The sequence below is a fragment of the Patagioenas fasciata genome, chromosome 5, assembly GCF_037038585.1.
Source record: "Patagioenas fasciata isolate bPatFas1 chromosome 5, bPatFas1.hap1, whole genome shotgun sequence".
Classification (NCBI taxonomy): domain Eukaryota; kingdom Metazoa; phylum Chordata; class Aves; order Columbiformes; family Columbidae; genus Patagioenas; species Patagioenas fasciata.
In genome coordinates this window covers 47,068,950-47,085,179 of record NC_092524.1, presented here as the reverse complement: position 1 = coordinate 47,085,179, position 16,230 = coordinate 47,068,950, and positions in this window count along the sequence as shown.

The following is a 16,230-nucleotide window of genomic DNA, read 5'->3' as shown; positions in this document are numbered from 1 at the left end:
GGAAGGCAAATAGCTTCAGCATCCACACAGAGATGTGTGGATCTGGGGTCTCCTGAGAAAGTAAAAGGGAAAACACAAGGGCTGAGACTGGGAGTGTGGGAATAGAAGAGAGCAGATGAAGGGAGAAGCTGATGGGAACAGATGGAGTAATAGTGGAAGGTGGGGCAGGAGAGCCTCAAATTGGGAAATGATAGGGAAGAGGGTGGATGCTGGAGCTGAGTGTGTGTGGTAGAATGAAAAGCAGCGAGAAGGTGGACAGCAGAGCAGGTGAAGCCTGAGTCACAGGACAAGGATGGAAGGAGGCATAGATGAGAGGGGAGACGCGTGGCAGACTACATGATACGAAGGTGGACAAAGCTGGGGGTAACACAGTTGGCAGCACAGTATGGGGCAGGAGGTGATGAAGCCTGGCTCAGTAAGTACGGGGGCAAGGAAAGGCAAAGGAGAAGCAGGAGGCGTGGAGGCCAGATAGGGGACAAGGTGGTTTGTAGGGTAACCCACTTTCTGTTGTTTGTAATATTGCCATAGTTCAGCAGATTTCCCTGGCTTTTCTAGAATCACTGCATGTGTAAATACTTTTGTTAGCTCTTTTCACTCATCACACTGTGGTGAGGGCTGATTAATGCAATATAGCGATGTACTTAGATTTCCAAGTATTTCTTTCCAAGTATTTCTTTCCTTGTTCTGTATCAACAGTTAATGTTATCAAACCTTTCCATGCTTTCAAGGTGCAGACTTTCAGTATTTTCTTACTGCAAGAAGATTTAGAAAAGAGTTCAGCATCTCAGATGCCTTTGACTTGTCACTGTATTTTCTGCCTTCTCATTTTTTGATCAAAATTCCTGCCCTTTTGTTTCAGTCTCACTCCTCTCTGTCTATAAAAAAGGGAGAAGGATGCTGCAATCTGCACACACCTGTAATTTCTGTTAAAGCCAAGGGAATCGGCATGCATGTAACTAACAGGACTGGAGGACTTGGCTAAGGATTCCTGTTTAAAGGAATAATAAACTGCTCACGTTTACTGAGAAGGAGAAAGAAAAAAGTCTTTATTCAAAATGTAAATCTCTTCCTGCTGAGGAGCAAACCCAAAAGTCAGCCTTCAGGATATAAATATTTATGCCTTTTGCATAAACAGCAGATGTAACATTTCCAATTAACTGTCGATCTTTCAATTGCTCTGGCTGCTGCTGCTTTCTCTCACAATATTGGAATGAGCAGTCCTCTTGATTTGCCTGAGCTCAGATCTGTCACACATTTCTACAGTCAGTAAGATGAAATTGTTCCTGAAAATGTTTATTCATCAGAGCCTAACAATTTATCTGTATTTTCTATTCCTTATATTCAATGTGAGATGAATTCTATTCTGCTGAAAGATGTAAGATTCACAGCCCAGATAAGAGGACAACAGAGAAGGAGCAGAAGCAGGCATCGGGGAGAGCGTGCACTCAGCCATTGCACCATGCTTCAGCCCAGCCCTAGAGGAAGCCCGCATGACATGAGAGATGCCAGACTCTGACCCATTTGGCCCCTGGCCTTTCTACCAAGGCTGCCAGCCTGGGACTGGGTAGCATTGAGTGTAAGAGGTTTTATGATGTAGCCACCTGTTCATGAGGAACTACCTCCATCACCTCTTTAGTGTCAGCTTTCTCAGGTGTCTGATATTCCATCCTGTTCATGGCAGGCTCCCACTTCCACAACTTCTTTCTCTCCAGGAGAAAGTGTGAACTGTGCAAGCGAAAAAACAAACCCTACTAGAGCTGGTAAACATCAGCTTTCATTGGCATCACGCCTACAAAGCAGCAGATTTTGCTGGAGCACTGAAAGGAGGGTAAGAACAAAAAACAAAAGCAGAGAAGCAGTAGTAGGTAAAGAACCAAACGAGCCAGAAGGGGGAAGGAAAAACACTGGTCTGGTGACATGTCAGAAAGTGGGGATCCCTCCGTTCCCTTCTGATGAGAATGCTTTTGTGTGTTGCTCTGTCCTCTGACATGCTCCACAAGACCGTGAGATTTAGCTCAGTATCCCTTTATTTCCTGGGAATCCAAAAATTAGCTATAGCATTGCTTCACACCAGGAGCTGCTGTTCAGCTGATCCAGCTTTCACTGGGGGCACAGGTGAAGAGCTCTTGGCCTTCCCATCTGTGGGGAAAGCACTGGCCTGGGAGTTGCACAGCTAGTCCGGGACGGGGCTTTGTGCTGCTGCCTGCGTTAGTGTGGGCGGTCAGCCTTGCTCTTTACCTTCCCAGGAGCTGCATCGGGAGGGCTGGCAGCTCTGGCAGGTGCTGTTGCTATGGGAACTGGCTCTGCTTTAAAACCATCCATGTGGCAGTGCAGGGATGGAGGCACCTGCAGTCCTGACTGCTCAGGGATGCACGCTCCTCACACACTCTTGCTACCTGCCATTTGCTTTCCTCCAGGCTCCCAGCACTTCAGGCTGCATTTTAGCCCTCTCCCCAGGCTCTTCTGTCTGCCATATCCTCCCTGGCTCTGGATTCTCACTGGTGTGAACAGCTGGCCTTTTGCATAGCATGAGAAGTCATAAAACGCTGACCCAGAAAAAAGGGTCGAAATTCACAAGTAACTGGAAGTTCAACTGCTTAATAAACACAATTTTCACCTAGTTCTGTGCTGCGTCCAAAAGGCATATATAGTAGGTTCTTGTCTGTATTCAAGCATAGGCTTGACTCAATCATCTGTGACCAGTTATTAGGTTACCTGCACTGTAAAACCCCAAATAATCACCAACATTTGCTTCAGGTGAGCTAACTGATTTTGATTACAAGTAGAATGTGACTTTGCTTGGCTCACGCACTGCAAATCCTCACGTGTAGGATTCCGTCAGTAGTGGAGTGAGTCTACTAACATAACTGAAGTTGTTAGTGGTTGTATGCTGTCTTTCCCTTCTTTGTAACAACCTCTCTGTTTGATCAGTTACGCCTAAAAGAAACTGAGGTAGTGTTGGCAGAACGTCCAGGCTTTGCTTCCCCACCAGGAACAGGACTCCGGGTAGCACAAGTGTTGACTGGCTCCTCTGTCATGCCCTGTCCTTGCTGGGACTCACACTGTTCCTCCTACCTGGGGAGCTGCACAGGTACGATGCAGCCCTATCAACTTTCTCAAAGTGGATTGATGGGGATTAACAATTTAGAATGGAACGATCTCAAAATGAGACTGAAAGTCAGTTTTCTTAAAACACAAGCATTTGTTTCTTTGTTTCTTTTCTTTTGGTTCAGCCCCCTTGACTGTGCCTGACTGTCTGGTATTTCTCTTGAGTTTTCACTGCTGGCTGAAGAGGCTCTCTGGTTTAATGGTACTCATTAATCATACAACAATGCATCTCTGCAGCATCAGAGCTTAGAATTCAAGTTACATTACCAATGGGCGTTGGATCAGCTTCTCAGGTTGATGGTGCTCTAAGGTCAAGTCAGAAAATTCAGGCTATGTGCGCCTTTTGGGTGTAATGTAGGACACCCAGAATTTAGGCAGCTGCTTGTTCCGGCACAGGAAGAGCCTTTCAGCTGAGTGTGCCAAGTGCTCCAGGTCACAAGTCACTCTTAGGGCTGAGGCAAAGCGTATTAAGCTGCTGTCACACTTCCCGGATTTGAAGGGGATCTGAGAGCTGCAATGACCCTCCCAAGAATTGTCCTGATCTATATCAGTTATAGCGGGTCCTTACAAAACCCAGGATCTCAGTCTCTCATGCCCACTGGCTCTTCTTCTAAAAGCGGATGATTTTCCTATGCACGTTTTGTTTTCTGTGTTTTCCCCAGAACAGTTTTTCAGGTTGTTACCAAGGTATCCAGTTTTTCCAGTGCTGAAGGACCTGAAGTCAGTATTGCCTTTTCTCACGTGCCTTGTGGATGCTATGATGACCTGCAGGCACAGTCAGAAGCAGCCTGCCAGTCTATCCTCCCCCTCCTAGCTGGACACAAAAGCAATTGCAGAGCCTGTGGCTAGAGTCTGCAAAAATGCACTAACAAATGGCCTTCAAGGGCTTCCTTAATCACCTTTCCCTCGCTCTTCTGTTGCCAAGATGGTATTCAAAGGAAAATGTCAAGGCCTGATCCCAGACCACAGACAGCCAGACAGACAACTCAGTGCTAGACACTCCCAGATTTGCTTTATGATCCTTGTTTCAAGGTCTCGGGTAAGCACCACAGAACAGCAGCCCTGATACCTTTCATGTAGTGTGGGACTACAGTCCTTTTTCTGACTTTTTAGGACACAGGATCCTTTGTGTTATCATAATCCTGTGCTTTACCATTGACAGAGCTTGACTTAGCCCCAACTGCTCTTGTTGTGGGGAGAAGTCAGTTCCCTGTCAAGAAGGCTCCTGTGCAAATTCCTAGAAAGTGGCATTTTATTAAGTGACCAGAATTTTGACCGGACACTGTCTTTAAGGCCCCTGAAACAACTATGAAACTGCACTAGTGCAGACGCAGGTGAGATATGCCCTTTTACAGCTCCAATGTAGCTTCAGACAGATCTTTAAGGAAGTTCCCTTTTAAGAAAGACATAGGCTGTTTGTGCATTACATCACTCCCCTTGCACATATGCTCACAGAGAATTTGGATTACCTCATTCTTCCCAGAATTTAGACTGTTTCAGTAGCCAGGCCCTTGAATTTGCACATTAAGCAGCAAGGCTCACTGAACTGATGCGCTGGAGCCCTACTGAGGCGTAAGAGACCTGTCCTGCCTTTCCCATCTCTTCCACGTACTCTGTTACTTTCCCCATCTGTGTCAGGTGTAATGATTTGGCAAACAGATATGCTTCTTGTTGGTAGGTAGTCCAGGCATTTAGCTTGATAGCAATGTTGAATATTATATGTCTTTTTATTTATTTTGCCTGAGTGCAAATTTGACTATAGGCTGCTCTGTTGTCTATTTAATATTTTGTCCAACCTTCTGACTTCTTTCTAGAGAGGAAGCAGCCTGCAGGTGCTGCAAACACTTTGTTCCTTATGACTAGAAGAAACTACTCTATTCCTCTAAGGCTTTGAGTCTGACTTGATTCTGGCTCGCCCACCTGCCTGCTTTCTCTGGAGAACTAGCAGGTGAATATTTTCAATAATTTACTTTAGAGCTGTTCTATCATCCTGCTATTTATTTCTGCCATAAATTATGCCCAGAGGTTAGAAAGCTCTTATCTTCCCACTCACAAAGGAACCAAAGGAAAATATTCAGCAGGGCACAGAGGCATCTTTGGGTGATTTGTAAATATTTCCAGAGGCAGATAGACTGGGGACTGAAAAAGCCATAGTCCCTACCCTGCTAGTATCACCTAATAAAACCTGCATCTTCTAGGTTATGCAACAGGGAGCAGTTGTGCTCACACAGCCCCTCTTCCTGCCATGATTTACATACAGCGTCTGTGAGATACACCTGCTAGTGCTTCAAAGCATGAAAAGGAAATAATAAAAAAAGGCCTTGAGAGATGATAGCTTACTCCTCACACAGTGGTTTGACTCATTAAAATCAGTGGAGCGATTTTCAGTGACTTTACTGGAATTTGGATCAGACCCTAAAAGCACAAGCCCTGAGAGCTGGACTGCAGCCAACGAACTTAAGAGAAACAGAATTCCAAGCAAATGAGTTTTCATTTTTAATTCAGAAGCTAAATAAAATTGAACTGCAGCACATTTGGATGGGATAGCTCCAAGAAAAATCCAGAGAACTGAAAGGAAGTGATACTTCTGGTGTTTGCCTCTTCTTAGCTGTACCCTAAGGGGCTAGTTGCTCCACAAAGTGACATCAATTATCCAGCAATAGATGCCACTGCTCTTATTATCACTATATGCCTAAGTACTCATTGTAGACCAGGACCAGGACCAGGACCAGACCAGGACCCCCCATCAAAACCAAGCTGGACAATAGACAAGTATAGAGCAAACAGATGGTCCTTGCCTCCCAGAGCATCTCAGAGTCCAGATTTACCATTTTATGCTCAGAGTTTGCTGACAGTTGTTGCACCACACTGAGTGGGATTGTTTTTTCCCTGTTGAAGTCAATTAGGTTCTTAGTCCCCCAGGGAGGTGATAGGGAGGTTGGTGCTTCTTGTTTTGATGGAAGATAGAAAATGTAAGTTCTGGTTTTGCCACCCAAATTCTGCTATGTTTTGTTGGATAATGCCTGCAGAAGCTTATTCAGCATGAGGGTGAATTTGATCGTATCGTACAGGCTTGTTTACAAAATGTAGCATTGCCTGCCTGAAGGTCAAGCGGGTACCTTGTGCCAGGGCTCCCTGCCCAGGTCCAGGCAGAAATGGAGAACTGGCCTACGCAATTTCAGTGCTTCACTCAGAAAGATCTCTTTTTTTCTGCATCTTCCTTTTTTATTCCTTTTCCCTCTTTTTCCTCAGCATGCCCTGATTTTCTGCCCTTTCATCTGCTCTTATTTTTTTTTGTCTTTCCTGATAGCATCACCTGGTCACCCTCTGCAGATAACTCCTCTGGAGAACAGCAGACTTATAAAAATAACAGTTGTAAATCTCTCCCTATAATTCACTTGGTTTGTGAGGTGCAAAAATAGACTTAACTATTTAATGGGGGGGGACTACTCTGCTCCTTGCATTCAGATGAGCTGTACTTACGTTCTTACAGACCCAGCCAGAAAAGGAAGCTCTAGAAATCCTGTACGAAAAGGCTGTCCTTGTTTCCAACTTCCCCCATCAAAACCTCTGCCAGTGTGAGATAAAAAACCCAATTATGGCCAAAGAAAGAGGAGAGGAGAGAGGAGAGAGGAGAGAGGAGAGAGGAGAGAGGAGAGAGGAGAGAGGAGAGAGGAGAGAGGAGAGGAGAGGAGAGGAGAGGAGAGGAGAGGAGAGGAGAGGAGAGGAGAGGAGAGGAGAGGAGAGGAGAGGAGAGGAGAGGAGAGGAGAGGAGAGGAGAGGAGAGGAGAGGAGAGGAGAGGAGAGGAGAGGAGAGGAGAGGAGAGGAGAGAGGAGAGGAAGCAACTCAGAAAGTTGAGGGCAGTCTTGGCTCTGCTCCAGCAGCTGCTGCTCGTCTTTGACAGGTACAGGGAGAAATCGGACTGAAGAGGGGATCTCAAGCAAGCAAACAATCAACTAAATGAACAAACTGGGTGATAAAGTAGAGCTGAGAATCAGTAGCTAACGAACACATCTCTGTCACTGCATCGCTTTCTCCTGGGTAGAAGGGGAGTCAATTATGCACCTTCCAACAAGCTATTGATCGAGTTGCTGCCATGTATCGAATCGGAGCCCTGGCCACCCTGCGTGTGGCTCTTTGATTTTCTCTCCCTCTGTAGCAGCACGTGGATGGAAGCCAGATGAACCAGCACAGGCCTATCGATCAATCCACCTCCCTCCTCCTCCTCCTCTTCTTCACCCCAGTCACCATGACAACCACGGCTGCTGCAGCAGCAGCAGCAGCAGCAGCACTGTTTACCTGGCCCATTTATTTTCCTTTTCAATATCTTCCCCTTCCCCCTGCTGCTCTCACCTTGGCATGATATTGGCAGAGCACTCAGAAGTTGTAAAAGGGATGAGTTTTTATGACTCTGAGGAGGACAATGCAGTTCTCAGCTCTACTTCATCATCCAGTTTGTTCATTTAGTTGATTTGTTTGTGAAGAATCATTGCCTACAAACAACACATATCTCAGTCACCAACTAGGTCGTGCTCCAGTCACGGAGACGGATCTGTCATTACAAAATACAGGTCTCTTTTATATGGTTTAAATGTGCTTGTAGTAAGACGCCCATTTTCTTCTTATATATTGCCCCAGAGGGCAACAGAGAACCTATTCCAGGCATGACATCATTTACCAGATATTAGTGTCATACGACCCCTGGGACAGTATAATATAACCATCGAGTGCACTAGACTTTCTTCCAGGTCTTCAGCTACTCTCATAACTTGTGTTGAGGGCACTGGATCTAAAGGGGCCAGCTCCTGTGGAAGGAGCAGCAGACCAGGCAAGGGGCACCTCCCAGTTGAAGGCCTTTGCAGTATGTTCACCATGGCTTCCAGCTGCACATGCTGAGTGGTCTAGTTCCTGGCTCAGCCCAGCTCTCCATCATCCCTGCAATCTTCTCAAGTGCCAGCGCAGTCTTGTCCCATCTCTTTCCTCATACTGTTCCCACTGCCTGAAATTGCTTTCCCGTCCCTCGGCAGGATAACAGTCATGCTACAAAGATCAAACTGTAGATAAATGAACATTGTTTAAGGACTAGCCCGTTTCCCCCCTCCTGAATATTTTATTGGTTGTGCTGAATCATCCATCTGCAGCTTCTCAGTGTAGGATTCTCCGGTGAAATGTAAGACAAAGAGGCTTTGTGCTGCGGTATGGAATGTAAGATAAATAAATAAAAGATATCTCTTAAAATATAATACAGGTGTCCACCTTGTCTCAAAGGTCTTCCTGGCTTCCTTTTAATTTAAATTCTTCACCCAAGTCTCGCATTCCTGATTCTTTCCACAGTAAAGCCATCAAACCTTTCCAAGAGACCCTGAGTTTTCCTTATAATTCAATATAATTGATACAGGATGTAACAGATCACTTGATGCTATCAAGTACAGGTTATCCCTCCTTGAAGCAGAAAGCTACAGGATAAACTGTGGAATTTGCTACTGTGGAATATTAGAGAAGCAAATACTATATTCTGAAGACGAAACAGACCTCTTGGAAAGGCACTGGCAATTGGGTGCTGGAATGTTTCAACCCCCAATGCTGGGAGGCACAGAAGGACTGGGATCAGTGAGGAATCCTGCTTCACCCTTCTATTTTGTCTATCTAGCACAGGGTCAGGCTGGGAGTATTGCAGAGCCATCATCCCTTCCTCTGAGCAGTTTGGCAAGTCTCACTCCATCAGATACATTACCAAGCTCAATTAGCCAGTACTGTCTCTTTATACAGCAGGAGCTCGGATCCAAGATTGGCCGGGTGATGGATTCATTCAGAACAAGCAAACCTTGGACAGACTCTGCAAAATGAGACAGGAGACGCGGGTCCAACCACCATCAGACTTGACTTCCTGGCCTCGCTGGAAGACAATTAATTCTGGGCATCACGAGAAACAGGGATGTGTTTGACTGGCTGTAGCAGTGGTCTGATGTGACATGGAAAGAAGCATGATACTAATGCAAATTGTTGGTACTTATTAACTAATTAAATTGTTGTTATGCCCATAAGGCACTTAACACTTTCCAGGCACAGAAGAGAGCCCAGTCCCTGCCCTCAGGAGTAGAATGTCTAAAAAGGCAAACACAGAGGAATGGTGAAATAAAAACAATTAACGTAGAGCAGAAGGGGTATAATGAGAAGCAGCACATGGTTTTGCCGTTACAATTTATGTCTGGTTTTGCAAAGAAAGAACGTCTATGTGATCACAAGATCTTTGGCGGGGGAGCATGTATGACATCATATGTCTGTCAAACACAAGTATAATTTTTGATGCATTGGTCAATCAAAAGCAGCTTGGATGGATGAGAAGCTGGCTCACATATACTTAATTTCATTAAAATAAAAAGCCAAGAGAAGACCCTTTTCTTCAGCTCAGAAGGTTGCAATAGGAGTTGATATTTTCTCAGACTTCAGAAAATTTCCCTGGGCTGCAGCTCTTAAAAACACACAGAAGAAAAGGTTTTAATTCGTGCTTATAGTCAATGAAACACAAACCTGCAGGAAATCAGACTACCTTACTTGCAGAGAGATGACCTGGGTAGAAATGCTGCTGCAAAAGGTGGAGCAAAAAGAGGTATGTGTTTGGGAGAAGGCATGAGAGAGTGTGAGGAGACTGGCAGGGCTGACAAGAGTTCACATTATTAGTGGAGGAGACAGGGAGAAATAGGCTGGAAAAGATGGATAAGCCACCTTGCTCAGGTGACTTTCACTAGAACAAGTTCCTTAAACTCATTTTTTAACAGGAAGTAGCAGATAAATGCGAGACAGGAACGAGATGTTACGGTGCTGCAGAGATGACCTTTGTACCTCCATTTGCTGTGTACTGCAGGGAGGAGAGGTGCACATCAGGCCTGGGATGTGAATGTTATAGCAGTAAAGATGAGAGATGCAGAGCCCTTGATGTGATGGCTATAGGAGATGATCTTGTGAATAGTGAGTGTGAATAAAAATTAAAGTCTGTCCACAGATGGGATGGATGGAATAGACTGAGGAATTGTAATGTCTGAGCCACACAGAAGCTGGCTGTGAAGTCTCCTCTGAGTAAAAGATGAGGGGAGAAAAGCAAGTGTAAAAGAAGATTAGGATTTCATTTTCATCCAGAATTAATGGCAAGATGTGCAAGAGGGAGCATGCATTCAGGATAACCAAATGACAGTCTGACCCAGCCTAACCTGTCTATTCCTCAAAGCATTACAGTTTCAATAAAAACACATTGCTCTGTTGTTTCATCAGACACGCCGCTCTGGTGTGTATCATATGATATGGCAGCCGTTCAGCCAGGCGGGGCGCAGCTCAGGCTATAATTTCCTGGTCATATGTAACTGGGTGGGGAAGCGCCTGATCCTTGGGGTGAGTAATGTTGGAATCGCACCATGTGGCACCCTGCTTTTCGCTGTTCAAGGCATTGGAGGTGTTGCTCTTGCTATTCAGGCAGACATTCCCCAGGGCATCTGAATGCTCTTACACTCTCCTACGCTCAAAACACCGCCCTGGAACCTGTTTTGCTGCACACCCGGATCACCTTCTCATGTTCCCAGCTTTTCGCCGGGGTTCGCCCCTCCAAAGACCGCCGATGTAAGCGAGGCACATTCGCTTCCCTCTGGCAGGAGGCCACGGCCCCGCATGGCGCTGAGCTTGCGGTCCGGGCGGGCAGCAGCCCCCCGCCGCCGCTGGCCATGACGGATCCCTGCCCCCCTCGCCCCCGGCCTGAAGCGACGCGCGGGCCTTGCCGCATGTTTTTGGGAAACGCTCCGGGCTAGTTACCGAGTAGGGCAGGCTCGCCCGGGCAGCGCTGCCTGTCTGCGCGGGGGCACCGCCGCCCTGCTCCCCGCCCGCTCCCTCCCCCGGCCGAGTCCCGGCGGCCGCCAGCCCCGCCTGCCCGAGTCGCGGAGCAGAGGCGGCCGCCAGGCTCCCCACCGGGCCGGCCCGCACCGGCCGGCTCCGGCCCTCCCGCAAACCACGCCGAGCCAGGGTTGTGGTGTTTTTTCTCTTTCCTGCCCCGAGACATTTTCCTACGTGTATTTTTCTCCTCCCGATCTGATTTACGAGCTGGGTTTGGCGAGGGATGGGGCTGCCGGCCCCAGCCTGGGGGCGGGGGCGCGGGCTGAGGGGCTCCCGCTGGGCTCTCCAGCCGGGGAAACGCGCGTCCCCTCGCCCGACATGAGCTGTAATTTCCGGCAGACATTTGAGGTCCCCGACATCTGCATAAGGCGCGGCAGGCTCCCAGCAGCCCCCGCCGCTGCACGGCGAGGCGAGGCGGCCATGGCCGGCGAGCGGGGCGGCCCTCCTGCCTCGTCCCAACTCATTTATGTTTTACTCATTTCCTGCTCCCATTAATGAGGCCAGCGATGCCGGGGTGGCGGCGCTGCTGCTGAGAAGGCAGATTGTTACACACACATGTATGTTTTTGTTTCAGGGTGAATTTTTAGTGCTCGTGAAAGGGAGGGACTAAGTGGAGCTCGCCGGAGCCTGGCACAGGACCAGCAAGCTTCCCTGCAGCCCTTTGCCAAAAAAATCCAGACATACAGCCCCCCCCCGGCCCTCGCTGGTTCCTGCGGCCCCTCCTTGGCCGCGCTCTCCCCGCTGAGCTGTTCAGGGGCCTCGCTCCTGGCTGCAGCGTTGCCCTTGTACCCTGCAGCCCCCCTGCCCATCCATGCTGGAGCCCCTTTGCCATCCCCTCACTGTCCCCTTGCCGCCCCAGTGTGAGGTTCCTCCTCCGTGCACAGACACGCCACAGTGCTGACCCATGACTCCTTAATACCAATTTCTCACTCATCTGTGGAATTACTGCAGGAGGGTGGGGAGACTCTGTGATATAAACATATTCTCCTCCAAGGCAAAACCAACTCGAGACCAAACAGATTCATTGCACTAGTGACTTAAACTAGGTGAAATGTCGATGGTTACTCAACATGACATTCCCAAACTCTTGTTACATAAAATAAACCTTCTAGTGATGTTTTGTATAGTCTCCAGCCCAGCCCCAAACTCACTGAACTGCTTCGTTCCCCAAGGGATCACAAGTACATGGGTCTCCTGGACTGCGAACATCTTCACCTACACATCCGCCACATGAACTCTGTTATTTGTTTCCTCCTTTACAGTGTACTAAAAGGATTCTGTAGGTTTTCTTCTTTTTTTGTCGTCGTTGTGTGTGTGTGTTTTTTTTTTTTTCTAATGTGTCGTTAAAGAAACGAGAACAAAAACTTTTTTTGGCTGCAGCTATCAGTTCATTTTTGGTTGCTTTCTAATGCCAAGGCCAGCAGGATCCAGGAATTCATCTATTGGTGCCAGCAAGAAAGCACTGACCCAAACAAGGGAGCCAGAACTTGGACTGCAGTCCTTGCCAGGGATCAGCGAGAGGCCAGAGAGACCATGCTGCTGAGTCATCACCGCTCCAGCTGCTACAAGCCTTTTCTGGGGACACGGCTGTTGCTAAGATTCCTGGGAGCTGACTGATTGCTCCTTCTATAGTCATGTAACACACACACACATACACGTCAAAGCAGCGAGGAACAGCAGCTGGGGCCAGCTCAGAGCGAGCACACAGCCTGCTGGCCAGGAGCAGCCAGGCTGCCTGGCTGTGCCCACAGGAGCTCCTGAACAGATCTCTGGGCTCCTTCTACAGGGCTAAAGCTACCTCACTCCCAGGGAGCTTCTCCTGCCACCCACTCATGGGGGCGTTTCAAAAGGCAAGCAGTTCATGCAGTGTTTTTGTACAAAGTTTTCTGTTTGTACTTGCGTGTTTCATCACGTTTGCTTTAGATCAGAGCGCCAGAGACATTAAGAGATAGGAACATGCTTAAAATCTATGCATTGCATTCCTTGCAGGGCCTGTGTTGGGTCATTTCCTTCATACGATAAATAAATATATTCAGTCAGCAGGCAAGTAAAGTGAGCACTTCCCAGTTGTGGGGCCCAGAACTCGAATAAATGACATTTCTCATTAAGCCCTGTCAAGTTTGAGAGTATTCTGGAGCCTCACACATTGAACAGGGAGGGAACGCTTCTTCATGTGCATCCTACATTTTCCTTCACACAATTTAATCTTTTAGATCTCTTTATTCTCCTGCCTTTTATCTGCCTCAGGTACTCACCTCCCTCAGATGCTGCAGTTACCCTTGTTTCCTGCTCCACATTTGACACTCAACAAACTAAATGTACTCAGGCTTTTAGATCTCTTCACTCACATCTAGATTGTTAGAGCCTTAGGGTATGGGGCCTGTTTTTCTGATATTAGACTCATTACTGATACCAAAGGACTAATTAAACATACTAACATTTAATAATAAAACTAATAATTCTAGAGCCCAGTCTCCCTGCTCTTCTTTGTCAAGTGTCTGTTGAGGTGACAAGTTCAGAATTGCAAATTGCGAAATGAGGTTTTGAAGCACTTGAGTTTCACAGTCGGTTTTTTCCAATAGAACCTCAGAGTCCTAGCCATAGACCAAGACCACTGTATACCATAATACTGAAAAAGGGTCTTTGCCCCCAAATATTCACAGTTTAAGTATGAGAGAAGAGATAAGCAATGGGCAGAGATAGACAGGGGAGGCCCAGCAGGCAGTGAATTGGTTTTGGCCAGCATGGCAGGAGGTAGTCTTCACAAACAAGCAAACCAACTGAAATTTAAGGCAGATTCAGGTCAGGAAGGAGTGATTCTCTGAGATCCTCAAAAAGACAGTTTTCAACTCAATAGCTCCTCTTTGCAGGACAGAATAGGCACCTGTGGCCATTTCCCGAAAGGAGCTTAAATATCACATAAGGTCAGTAGCACATTTAAATCTGCTTCTGGCCAGATCAACCCAGAAATGGTCTCTTGGCACATCAGCTGTGTTTATGTAGACAAATGTAGGTACAGAGAAATGTAGACATGGGTAAACGTATCTGTTCAGTGTTTGTGAGCAAGCCAATAAGAAATCCTGTGCATACCAATATAGGAATAAGTAAATTCTAAATTGCTCAAAATGGATGTGGGTAGTCTCCATCACACCACATGTGAAAAAAAAGCCCGAGGGACACAGAAAAAGTGCTAGTGAAAAAGTGCTTGGGGACTTCACTGCAATAAGCCACTCTGTGCTGACTGTAAAGTGACAGATTAAATGGGATCAGATAAGAGTTTTCTAACTTTAAGTTCAACAGTGGTTTAGGTATTGTAGAAAATGGGAGAAAAACACTACATGCAATTGAGTTTATAACTCCTTGCATATGCAGAATTGGGAGCTGCATTTGGCCTGTAGTAGGACATGATAGTCCTCTGACAGTGTGCCTGAATGGATGGTAAAAGCCACGTGTGCTGAGGCTCATCCCTGCCACTCCATGCAGCTACAGGCATGCTGTCCTTAAAAAGTTCATCAGTTACAACTTCTGAATCATGCTTTTTTGTTAACCAGGAGTGGTTTTATGCCCCTAGAGTGACCTGATCTTCATAGCATAGTACGGGGAAATGTTGGGTATTGCTTGCAGAAGCTCACCATCAATAGAACTATGAAAAAAGTACGCCATGAACTAAAGATGTTATACAGCATCTCCCATTCTCCAATTTAGGGTATTTTGGTATCAGGAGACCCCTTAAATGTGTTGTAAAGCATCACTCACCACTTGTATTCAGACCCAAGCCTGCTATGGCTGGGACAGCTGGTAAAGGATGTCTGGGAGCAGCTTAGGCTGCAGCTGACAGGAAATGTTAACACTGCCTTTGAAGAAGAGGTCAAGCTCTGCTCTGGGCCACTCTGTTGTTCAGTCAGTCCTACCAATACCACCTCTGGAGCAATCACATCTTCCAGACTACTGCTTGGTGTCAAACCTCCTTCGTGTCAAGATAGTAGATGAAGAGTTGCTGCTTGTACACCTATGCGTCACTGAAATCTTGGTCAGTCCTCAGCAGAGGTTCAGGCTTGGTTGTGGCAGGTAGGATGCTGTCAGCACAGACAGATGATCTCCTTCAAACAAACAAATAGGAGAGGACTTCTATTCATTCTTTGGTGTCTGCCTGCCTGCCAGCTAGCCTCAACAAGGCTTTCGTAGCCCAGACACTACTGGTATTTAGAGAGGCTGTGAAATGGATCCTTTCTGTTTGTAAGAATGTTTGTCTGCGTGAGATGGTCACGGATAGCTGCTTCCTCTGCCTTCAAAGAAGTCATGTGAAGAGTCCCAGAAGGCTTCAGTCTTCCCCCCAATACTTTCCACATCAATTCTAGGTCTTGACATTTATTTTCAAGGCCTTCTGTGAAACTATCCATGAACATCTTAGAAAAGCCTCTTTCTTTTCTCGTTGATAGCACTGTTCCTCTGAACCCTGGGATAATGAAAGACAAGGCGTTCTCTACAGCAGGGTCATGGCTTTACAGATCACTCTGCTTGAAGATATAAATCTCCTTTTTTGGCTTTACTGAAGACAGATCTGAAAACAGCAAAGAAAAAACAAGAAGGTGAAAGGAAAAAGAGATAAAAAGAAAACATGAGTGAAAAGAGCTAAAGAAATGAGAGAGAGGGAGTGAGGAAAGAAACAGCTTGAAAATTACAATTAAATCAGTTATAATGAAGAAAGAGATTTTACCTTTCCTGGGATGTGGGAGAGAAAATCGGCCCAGTGGGATGCCATGTATTGCTCTGCTCTCAGGTGCTCTAGACAGAGAGCTTGTGAGCACATGGAGAAAGGAATTCCATGCAGTACAGAAATGCTTATATAGGTGATGTCCTTACTTATACAGCTTAGGCCAGTCTAGCTCTGTGCAGACTTTCAGTCCAATATATAAACAAAATAAAGCTCTGTGCCACAGGGTTCCCAGCTGTGTTCTAATGTCATTCACAAGAGCATTTGACTTGATGGCAGCAGGGACCCACGTGGCATTGCACCCCAAATCACTGGACTTATATGTCATGCAATTTGTAGCCTTTCTCATGTTTCCATCCTGCAGCTTTAAAATTCTGTTTTCTCCAGTGCACTCTTTCCAAGGTTGTGCTGCAGCTCTCAAGGTACTGATGTATAACAACTCCAGTATCTACAGCTACTGGGCAGACCTCAGATACACTGTGAGATTATATTAATGGCAACACAAGGAGTCTGGCAGCCAAGAGGGCCA